Source organism: Podarcis melisellensis, assembly GCF_964234715.1.
Source record: "Podarcis melisellensis genome assembly, contig: HAP1_SCAFFOLD_343, whole genome shotgun sequence".
Lineage (NCBI taxonomy): Eukaryota > Metazoa > Chordata > Lepidosauria > Squamata > Lacertidae > Podarcis > Podarcis melisellensis.
In genome coordinates, this window is record NW_028112866.1 from 37,260 (window position 1) to 48,792 (window position 11,533).

An 11,533-nucleotide genomic window follows, 5' to 3' on the forward strand; every position below is an offset into this window, starting at 1 on the left:
GAACATTTAACGCTATTTCCCTGTCTTCTTTCTGAAGCCCTTTCCAAATAATGATGGGATATAAACCTCTTGGAGGGACCCCAAGGGTCATACAGTCCAACCCGCTGCATCACAGGAACATGCAGCAGCCCCTTATGGGGAACAATCCTGCAACCTTGGTTTTACAGCAAATGTTGTTCTCTTAAATGGCACACCTCTCCTGCATCTGCAAGTTCAGCCATGAAGCCAACATGGCCATCCACTATTCTGGTCTGGAAACCGAGGAAGTGCTGCTTACATCCTCCCTGGGAACATTTCAACACTCAGGGGGAGACCCTGACGCCTAAGCCTAACCCCATTCCTCTCCCTGAACCCATCCCTAACAATGATGCTAGACTTACAGCTTCTGACCTTTGTCAAAGGTAAAGGGACCCCTGATCATTAGGTCCAGTTGTGTACAGACTTTGGGGTTGCACGGTGCACCTCACTTTGTTAACAGAAGGAGCCAGCGTACAGCTTCCGGGTCACGTAAGAGGCTTCTGGCAAACCAGAGCAGCGCACAAAAACACTTTAAAAATGCTAGGTTGACAGAAGTAGGGACCGAGCAATGAGAGCTCACCCCGTTGCAGGGATTTGAACCGCCAACCTTCTGATTGGAAAGTCCTAGACTCTGTGGTTTAACTCACAGGGCCAACCACATCCCTATCTTCTGACCTTTGACCCCTAGTTAAAAACTACTTTCCGTGGCCACCTTTACTCAAGCTCCAAATTGTCCAGCTTATTGTGAATCTGGCTAGAATTAGGAATTTCATTAGGGAAGCCATCTCATAAAGAGATTTCCCCCCAGCTGCAGCCTCAGAACATGGGCAAGTGTGCATTGCAGAGCATCCCAAAACAAAACTGTATTCCGGACCCAGGGCTTAGGGGAATTAGGGTTGGGGGATGAAGACTAGAATTTTTGGGAAGCCTGTTTATTCTGACAGTGGTGTTGGTGAAGGAAACTGCAGACCAATCCTGGTGCAAGCGCACTGCTTCAGGAAATAGGGGTCCCAACCCAATGCTCACCCCCTCAAACCCAGAGGATCCCAAGACAATTTGGCTCCTACCGTTCTCCGAATGGGTGCTGCTCCTCTTCCAGGCAGGCGCTGAAGGTGGGATGAAGGCCTTGTCTGTCATGATTAGGGAGGGAAGACAGATTAGGGGGGAGAAGGCAGAGCGTTCTCTCCATCTCCCCCTTCTGCCTGGAAATATGCACAGGGAAGCCCACTCACTTCAGGAACCCTCGTTTTCCCCCACCCTTTTGTTTACTGTACATAAGTAGACTTGTGCCCAAAACATGTGTGTGATAATAGATCCACAAAATCTGACATGAAGGAACGAAGCACAGAGAATTTATCAGTGGGCCATTTCTTTCAGATGAACTGAAAGAGTAGGAGTATAAAAGAGGCACACAGTTTGTACTGCATTGTTTATTCCACAAACTTGTTTCTTCTTTCTGAAGCACATTCCAAAGAATCCTATGATGCTGCATTTATATCTATCTATATCTGGAAGGGACCCCAAAGGTCATCCAGCCCAGCCCACTGCAAGGCAGGAATATGCAGGAGAACATCCACCAGCCTTGCTTGTGCCGTCAGTCTTGCCCTATGAAATGGCACTTTTCAGGCACTTTAAACCGCAGCTGCAACTTGCGCCATGAAGCACCCCTTGCCACCCCCTTTTTCCTGACTGGGAGCGGAGGAGGTGCTGCTTACAGTCTCCCCAGGAGCATTTCAACAGTCAGGAGGAGGCCTGAAGCCTTCGGGGGGATTGTACATCTGCTAAGAACATTTATACCTCCAGAAAAGGAAACAACCATGAGCCTGCTCTAAGGGAACGCTCATAAGGGTATAAAGTGGTTTTCTTTAGAACACCTCTCTTAACATTACAAACTGCTGCAAATTTCCAAAACGCATACATCCGTGCCAGTATTTGTGAATGTAAATGATTCAACTGGCTTTTGGTTTTGGCCCCTGCTGCAGGGGCTCAGCCCACTTAGGCTCCTGCCATTGGGGCTCCCAGCCTAGGTGCATAGCGGGGGGGGGGGGCGAGTCTTAAATCTTTGCACCGTTGATTTTTAAGGGCTGACACACACAAACACACCCCAAAACTGCATTAAGAGATTAGTAAATGCTAGGGTTTCAATATCTGGAGACGTGGGAAAATCCAATGTCCCTGACCATCGAGGAATAGAGACTGTTCTCTGAGAGGCTGCCAGGGGTACGGGTACGGGTGTGAGGAGAGGAAAAGAGGCTTTTCAAACAGCTGTTTGAGCTGAAATCCACCTTTGAAGTCAGGCTACACCTCTGAAAAGTACCAGGCCTTGTGGAAATGTAGGAACTGTGCGGTCTTACCAATATAGAGCGATAGCTAGGCATTTCCCACCGTTCCCTTTGCTCCTTGCTGCTAAAAAGCTTTTCCGGTGGATGGAAGTGGACATAGGCAGATGTAGCATTCAACATTAAAGAGCCCATACAGGCAACCCATCCTTTACCACTGCTGCCTTGCCTCTTTTTCTTCTCTTTCCTTTCGCTGCCACGCTGCTAGGCAAATCAGGTGTTTGGTTAAACGAGCTGTTTGGGACTTGTCTCAAAAGATCCCTTCCCCCTCTCCACTCTTCTCCCTCCCTTTGTCATGCAAAACTGCCCCCTTCCTTCTCCTCCCCCTTTTTGGGATCAGGAATTCAGCATGGCCCATAGAGACCTGAGAAATAACGGGAGGGGGGGCAGACTTTTTCTAGAAGAACTGAAAGAGGGGTCCATGTAAAAAGAGGCACCAAGCTCAAATTAACGTGCAAGGAAGAATAAGGGAGCTCACAGGAGGTGAGGCTACTTTCCCATCATACAACTAACTTTAAGGAACATTCTTTCTTTCCGAAGCCCTTTCCAAATAATAATGATGGTATATAAACCTCTGGAATGGACCCCAGGGGTCACCCAGCACAACCCGCTGCATCGCAGAAACATGCAGGAGTCCCTTACGGGGAACAATCCTGCAACCTTGGACAGCCTTTCTTGTGCTGTCAGTCTTGCCCTATGAAATGGCACTTTTCAGGCACTTTAAACTGCAGCTGCAAGTTGCGCCATGAAGCACACCTCGCCATCCCCTTTTCCTGACTGGGAGCGGAGGAGGTGCTGCTTACAGTCTCCCCAGGAGCATTTCAACAGTCAGGAGGAGGCCTGAAGCCTTCAGAGGGATTGTTCATCTGCTAAGAACATTTATACCTTCAGAAAAAGGGGTGGTGGAATGATCCTGCTCTAAGAGAATGCTCATGAGTGTATAAAGTTTTTTTCTTTAGAACACCTCTCTTACAAACTGCTGCAAATTTCCAAAACGCATATACATGCCAGTATTTGTCAATGTACCAGTATTTCTCGATGTAAATGATTCCACTGGCTTTCGGTTTTGGCGCCTGTTGCAGGGGCTCAGCCCACTTAGTCTCCTGCCATTGGGCCTCCCAGCCTATATGCATAGCGGGAGACAGACTTAAATCTTTGCACAGTTTATTTTTAAGGGCTAACACACCCCAAAACTGTATTAAGACATTGCGAATTGCTAAGTTTTCCATTTTTGGAGAGACCGTGGGAAAACGAAATCTCCCTGACCATTGAGGACTAGAGACTGTTCTCTGGGAGGTTGCCGGGGCTACTGGTGTGAGGAGAGGAAAAGAGACTTTTCAAACAGCTGTTTCAGCAGAAATCCAACTTTGGAGAAGGCAGGCTGCAACTCTGGAAAGGACCAGGCCTTGTGGAGGTGTAGGGACTGTGCGGTCTTACTGATTTAGAGAGATAGCTAGGTATTTCCCACCGTTCCCTTGGCTCCTTGCTGCTAAGAAGCTTTTCCGGTGGATGGCAGTGGACTTAGGCAGATGTAGCATTCAACATTAAGGAATAAAGCAGAGCCCATGGAGGCAACCCACCTTTTGCAACTGCATGGAGATGTCTGTTAGCTGCCTTGCCTCTTTTTCTTCTCTTTGCTTTGGCTGCCACGCTGCTGGGCGAATCAGAAGTTTGGTTAAAGGAGCTGTTTGTATCTTGTCTCAAAAGATCCCCTCTTCTCCCTCCCTCTGTCCGGCAAAACTTCCCCCTTCCGTCTCCCCCTTTTTGGGAGCAGAAATTCAGCACAACCCATAGAGACCTAAGAAATAACAGTAGGGCAGACTTTTTCCACAAGAACTGCAAGAGGGGTCAGTGTAAAAACAGGCACAGGATCTGCCAAGCTCCAATTAACGTGCAATGAAGAATAAGGGAGCTCACAGAAAGTGAGGCGACTTTCCCATCATACAACTAACTTTAAGGAACGCTATTTCTCTTTCTTCTTTCTGAAGCCCTTTCCAAAGAATAATGATGGTATATAAACCTCTGGAAGGGCCCCAAGGGTCATCCAGTCTAACCTGCTTCATTGCAGGAACATGCAGGAGTTCCTTATGGGGAACAATCCCACAACCTTGGTTGTGCAGCAAATGTTGCTCTCTTAAATGGCACACCTCTCCTGCAGCTGCAAGTTCAGCCATGAAGTCAACATGGCCATCCACTATTCTTGACTGGAAACAGAGGAAGTGCTGCTTACATCCTCCCAGGGAGCATTTCAACAGCGGGAGACCCTGACCCTGACCGCTAAGCCTAACCCCAAGCCTCTCCCTAACCCTGACCCTAATAATGACCCAACCCCCAACCGCTAGACTTACAACAGCTGACTTACAACTTCTCAGCTTTTCAAAGGTAAAGGTAAAGAAACCCCTGACCATTAGGTCCAGTCGTGGCCGACTCTGGGGTTGCGGCGCTCATCTCGCTTTACTGGCCGATGGAGCCTGCATACAGCTTCCGGATCATGTGGCCAGGAGGAGTAAACCGCCTCTGGCAAACCAAAGCAGCACACAGAAACGCCGTTTACCTTCCTGCCTGAGCGGTATCTTTTAATCTACTTGCACTCTGACATGCTTTCAAGTTGTAGGTTGGCAGAAGCAGGGACTGAGCAACGGGAGCTCACCCCGTCACAGGGATTCGAACCTCCGACCTTCTGATCGGCAAGTCCTAGGCTCTGTGGTTTAACCCACTGCGCCACCTGCGTCCCCTAACTTAAAGGAATGTTTCTTCTTTCTAAAGCACATTCCAAAGAATCACATAATGCTCCATATGTATAGGGGTTTTTGGGCCCTGTTGCAGGGTTAGGGTCAGGGAAATAGGAGTGGTACCTATTAATCTACTTGCACTTTGACGTGCTTTCGTACTGCTAGGTTGGCAGTAGCAGGGACCCTGCAAAGGGAGCTCACCCCGTCATGGGGATTCAAACCACTGACCTTCTGATCGTCAAGTCCTAGGCTCTGTGGTTTAACCAACAGCACCACCTACATCCCGTAACTTAAAGGAGTGTTTCTTCTTTCTGAAGCACATTCCAAAGAATCCTATGATGCTGCATTTATATCTATCTATATCTGGAAGGGACCCCAAAGGTCATCCAGCCCAGCCCACTGCAAGGCAGGAATATGCAGGAGAACATCCACCAGCCTTGCTTGTACTGTCAGTGTTGCCCTACTAAATAGCACTTTTCAGGCACTTTAAACTGCAGCTGCAAGTTGCACCAGGAAGCACCCCTTGCCATCCCCTTTTCCTGACTGGGAGCGGAGGAGGTGCTGCTTACAGTCTCCCCAGGAGCATTTCAACAGTCAGGAGGAGGCCTGAAGCCTTCGGGGGGATTGTACATCTGCTAAGAACATTTATACCTCCAGAAAAGAAAACCACCATGAGCCTGCTCTAAGGGAACGCTCATAAGGGTATAAAGTGGTTTTCTTTAGAACACCTCTCTTAACATTACAAACTGCTGCAAATTTCCAAAACGCATACATCCGTGCCAGTATTTGTGAATGTAAATAACTCAACTGGCTTTTGGTTTTGGCCCCTGCTGCAGGGGCTCAGCCCACTTAGGCTCCTGCCATTGGGGCTCCCAGCCTATATGCATAGCGGGGGGGAGTCTTAAATCTTTGCAGAGTTTATTTTTAAGGGCTGACACACACAACCACCCCCCAAAACTGCATTAAGAGATTACCAAATGCAAAGGTTTCCATTTTTGGAGAGAACGTGGGAAAGTGCAATCTCCCTGACCATCGAATAATAGAGACTGTTCTCTGGGAGGTTGCCAGGGCTACTGGTGTGAGGAGAGGAAAAGAGACTTTTCAAACAGCTGTTTGAGCTGAAATCCACCTTTGGAGAAGTCAGGATGCACTTCTGGGAAGGACCAGGCCTTGTGGAAGTGTGGGGACTGCGCAGTCTTACCGATTTAGAGAGATAGCTAGGTATTTCCCACCGTTCCCTTGGCTCCTTGCTTCTAAGCTTTTCCAGTGGATGGAAGTGGACTTAGGCAGATGTACCTGCCTTTTGCAACTCCATGGAGATGTCTGTTAGCTGCCTTGCCTCTTTTTCTTCTCTTTCCTTTGGCTGCCACGCTGCTTTGTGCCCAAAGATCCCCTTTGCCCCTCTCGCCCCACAAGACAGCAGCAGGAGGGCCCTGGCACTGGCACCTGGTCTCAGAAGATTCCCTCTTCTCCCTCCCTCCGTCAGGCAAAGCTTCCCCTTCCCCTTTTTGGGAGCAGGAATTCAGCACGCCCCATACAGCCTGAGAAACAAGGGGGGGGGGTGAATTATTGCAGAAGAACTGGCACAGGATCTGCCAAGCTCAAATTAATGTGCAAGGAAGAATAAGGGAGCTCACAGGAAGCGAGGCGACTTTCCTGTGTTAGGCTGCAACTAACTTTAAGGAACGCTATTTCTCTTTCTGAAGCCCTTTCCAAAGAATGATGATGGTATATAAACTTCTGGAAGGGACCCCAAGGGTCATCCAGTCCAACCCGCTGCATCGCAGGAGTCCCTTATGGGGAACAATCCCGCAACCTTACATCCTCCCTGGGAGCATTTCAACAGTCAGGGGGAGACCCTGATCCTGACCCCAAAGCCTAACACCGACCCTATCAATGACCTAAACCCCAACCCCTAGACTTACAACAGCAGACTTACAACTTCTGACCTTTGTCAAAAGTAAAGTGACCCCCGACCATTAGGTCCAGTCATGGCAGACTCTGGGGTTGCGGTGCGCATCTCACTTTATTGGCCAGCGTACAGCTTCCGGGTCTTGTGCCCAGCATGACTAAGCCACTTCTGGCGAACCAGAGCAGCGCACGGAAACCCCGTTTACCTTCCTGCCAGAGCGGTACCTATTTATCTACTTGCACGTGCTTTCAGGTTGCTAGGTTGGCAGGAGCAGGGACCCTGCAAAGGGAGCTCACCCCGTCGCGCAGATTCGAACCGCCAACCTTCTGATCGGCAAGTCCTAGGCTCAGTGGTTTAACCCACAGTGCCACCCGTGTCCCTTCTTTCGGACCTTTGACCCATGTTAAAAACTAGACTTTCTGTGTTCTTCTTTACTCCAACCCCAAATTGTCCAGGTTCTTGTGCACCTGTCTAGAGGTACCATTTTCATCAGGGAAAACATCTCATAAAGAGATTTCTCTGCACCTGTGACCTCAGGTGTGCATTGCAGGGCAGTCCAAAAACAAAACTGACTTCCTGACCCTGGGGTTAGGGGAATTAGGGCATTTGGGGTATAAAGACTATACTTTTTTGGAAGCCTGTTTATTCTGACTCGTTTCTACAGTTGTGTATGCACTGCACACTGGTGTTGGTGAAGAAAACCCTCAACCCTTCATACCCAGAAGATCCCTGGACAATTTGGCTCCTACCGTTCTCTGTATGGTGCTGCTCCTCTTCCGGGCAGGCGCTGAAGGTGGGACCTTGTCCACCATGATCAGGGAGGGAAGACAGATTAGGGGGGAGAAGGTGGAGCGTTCTCTCCATCTCCCCCTTCTGCCCAGAAGTGTGTGCAGGGAAGCCCACTCACTTCAGGAATCCTCGTTTTCCCCCACCCTTTCCTTTTCCATGCCTAAGTAGGCTTATGCACGAAACATATGGGTGATAATAGATCCACAAAATCTGACATTAAGGAACACAGCAAACCTGTGGGCCTGATTTCTTTCAGATGAACTGAAAGAGTAGGAGTATGAAACAGGCACCCATCGTTCGTACTGCTATGCAAGACAGAATGAAGTAGCTGGCTGGCAAGGGAAAGCGGATGGCCATCGCACAACTAACCAGGAGGTATGTTTTTCTGGTTCTTTTTTGTGTGACACTTTGCAGCTCTTAGGAATATGCAGGTGTCCCTTATGGAGACCCCCCTGCAACCTTGGTGCTCACAGTACCAAAAGGTGGAAGCATTGAACTGTTAGGTGTCACAGCCTAAAGTGAGGCAACTTTCTCATCATCATACAACTAACTTGAAGGAATGCTATTTCTGATTCTTCTTTCTGAAGCACATTCCAAAGAATCCTATGATGCTGCATTTATATCTATCTATATCTGGAAGGGACCCCAAAGGTCATCCAGCCCAGCCCACTGCAAGGCAGGAATATGCAGGAGAACATCCACCAGCCTTGCTTGTGCCGTCAGTCTTGCCCTATGAAATGGCACTTTTCAGGCACTTTAAACCGCAGCTGCAACTTGCGCCATGAAGCACCCCTTGCCATCCCCTTTTCCTGACTGGGAGCGGAGGAGGTGCTGCTTACAGTCTCCCCAGGAGCATTTCAACAGTCAGAAGGAGGCCTGAAGCCTTCGGAGGGATTGTACATCTGCTAAGAACATTTATAGCTCCAGAAAAGGAAACAACCATGAGCCTGCTCTAAGGGAACGCTCATAAGGGTATAAAGTGGTTTTCTTTAAAACACCTCTCTTAACATTACAAACTGCTGCAAATTTCCAAAACGCAAACATCCGTGCCAGTATTTGTGAATGTAAATAACTCAACTGGCTTTTGGTTTTGGCCCCTGCTGCAGGGGCTCAGCCCACTTAGGCTCCTGCCATTGGGGCTCCCAGCCTAGGTGCATAGTGGGGGGGAGTCTTAAATCTTTGCACCGTTGATTTTTAAGGGCTGACACGCACAAACACACCCCAAAACTGTATTCTGAAGCACTTTCCAAAGAATCATATGATGGTGGGTGAGTGGGTGAGTATATATCGGGAAGGGAGCCCAAGGGTGATCCAGTCCAACCTGCTACAAGGCAGGAATCCACCCTTCTGCAGCTGCAAGTTCGCTTCCGCCAGGAAGCCCCCCTTGCCATCCCCTTTTGTCCTGCCTGAAGTTCTCGGTCTGATTGCAGATATGCTAACATCCAGGCAAAGGAAAAGCCATGAGCCTACTCTTAAGACTCATACAGGTAGAAAGTGCTTTTCTTGAGAGCACCTCTCTTAACATTGCAAGCTGATGCAAGTGTCCCAAACTGGAGTGAAGTTGCTGGTTTGTAAATATTAAATATTCCTACTTTATTGATCTGAATTACTCAAACGGCTTTTAGTGCTGGCCACTAAAGGGTTGTCCCTGAAAGCTGGGGTCTTCTAGACCCAAACTGGGTTTTGGATGCTCCATTAGACAAACCAGTCAGCTCTGCCTCTCTAATTCACTGGGCTTGCTTGCAAATTAATTCTCTTTTTTAATTTATGCCTCTTCCAAAACATTTATCTTAAGATTTAACGTGCAAGTGTACCACCTTTGGATCTCTGGTTGGATTACGTGGATAAATTGATAGATGAAAAATCGGTGCCTTGAGTAATTACCTGGTTGAAGCAATGGTTCATCTGAATAAATTAAGTTTCCAACCCATTGCTTTGTCACCTTTTGATAGCCTAACAAGAACAGGAAAAAGGAGACATACCTCACCAGCATGGGAGAAGCCAGGAGGCTCTAGCCTACCCCAATCAAATAAATAAAATTATTTTACTATATTTTTACTGTACTGTACTGTGGTGGTTACGGGGGATGAGGCCAAGCCCCACTTCGGTGGGTGTAATATATCAGGAGTGGGGTTTTTTTTTTAAATGTTCTTATATGTTATGTGTTTATAGGTATTTCTATTTTTTCCCTTTTACCTTCATGACTTTTCCTCCATCTTCTCTTCTCCCTTCATCACGAGAAGTTTCCTCCTCCTCCTTTTCAGAACAGGAATTCAGCAGAGCAGACCTAAGAAATATCAATAATGTCATTTTCCCAAGAAGGGAAAGAGGGGTCCACCTCAAAGCAAACATAGATGTCTAGCCCAGATTCCAATGGAAGAAAGATTCAAGTGGGAAAGGGCCTCCCTTCCCTGGGAGCCATCATAGGGACTAACTGGAAGAAATGTGTTTTTCTTCTTTATTTTTTCTTGCTTGTTCTTGTTTCTTCTTTCTGAAGCACATAATGGTGCATCTAGCTGGAAGGGAGCCCAAGGGTCATCCAGTCCGACCCGCCGCAAGGCAGGAATCTGCCAAGGAACCACAAGGGTTCATTTCATAATAATAATATTAACAATAAGTGGAGGAATTGGGATCTGGAGGAATTAGCTGCTTACAAAAGCACCGCTTCAAGCCGTTTCCAAGACATTCAAGGCGGCCTGAGGGGGAAAGCAATGGAGATCTGCACTTTATTTTATATCAAGAACAAATTATTCTCATTATCACAGCCAGTTCCTCTGGAGTTGCTTCTCCCCCCCATTGAAATCATTCAAATACTATCCTGTTAAGGATGATAATGATATTAACAATGTATTCCTATTTCCCAGCCACCAACAGAATCTTTTTTTTTTAACCGACAAAACATCAGACACTACAAACTTCCCTCACCCTTTTATAATAACAATAATAAAATGAATGCTAATAATAATGTATTACTCCTTCCCAGTCACCAAGAGTATTTTAAGAAACGATAAAACGACAATTTCCCCTCACCCTTTTATAAGAATACCATTATAATACTGGTAACAATTTGAAAATGAAGGAGAATCCTCGTTTCTTCCCCGACAGAATATGAGATAATTCGACAAAAGGGGATATATGACAAACTTCCCTCAGCCTTTTCTAATAATAAGAAGAAGAATAATTTTGAAAGCAATGGCGATAATCCTTCCTTATTCTTCCCCTCAGGCGCTTCCCTCGAGAAAATGGCGAAGGAGCCGCTGAGGAGAACACGCGCCCCAGGCACGGCCCCGCCCACATCCCGACCCGGGATTGGCCCAAAGGCCGACCTATCGCTGCCGAGTTTACTGCTGCTGAGCCGGCTGGGCGCGTGCGTCGAAGGAGGGGGTTCCTAGGGCGGCCATTTTGGACGAGGGCAAAGGGCCTGGAAGGAGGGGGGAAGAAAGGGCAGCAGATGCGCCACCGCCGCCATGTCGGTTGAGGGTCATCGTCGGCGATAGGTGGGCCTTTGGGCCAATCCCAGGCCGGGCGGTGGGCGGGGCCAGCCCTTTCCCGCTCTTTTTTCTCCTCCCAGCTGCTTCTCCTCAGCTCTTTCCCACGCAGTTTGGGCGCCTTTTTAATGCAAGAAAGGATTATTAGCAGTCCTTTTAAAATTATTTTTATTTTTATTATTAGAAAAGCCTTGGGGAAGTTTGCAATACAGTGTGTTTTGTCGCGCTTTTAATATTCTGTTTGGAGTGGCTGGG

At 47.8% G+C, this 11,533-nt stretch overlaps 1 long non-coding RNA gene across 4 annotated transcripts; it reads right to left on the reverse strand.

The window, feature by feature from the left end:
* Positions 1-267: 267 nt before the first annotated feature.
* LOC309362454 lies at positions 268-10,096 on the reverse strand. 4 transcript variants are annotated; one of them, XR_014164965.1, is made up of 4 exons: positions 9,987-10,096; positions 3,795-4,008; positions 2,373-2,561; positions 268-1,148 (listed from the first exon to the last, which is right to left on the reverse strand). It is a non-coding gene; the product is annotated as an uncharacterized lncRNA (long non-coding RNA). The 4 variants fall into 4 exon arrangements; XR_014164966.1 differs by having other exon boundaries at positions 2,373-2,558; positions 3,795-4,041; XR_014164967.1 differs by having other exon boundaries at positions 3,795-4,041.
* Between the last annotated feature and the right edge of the window lie 1,437 nt (positions 10,097-11,533).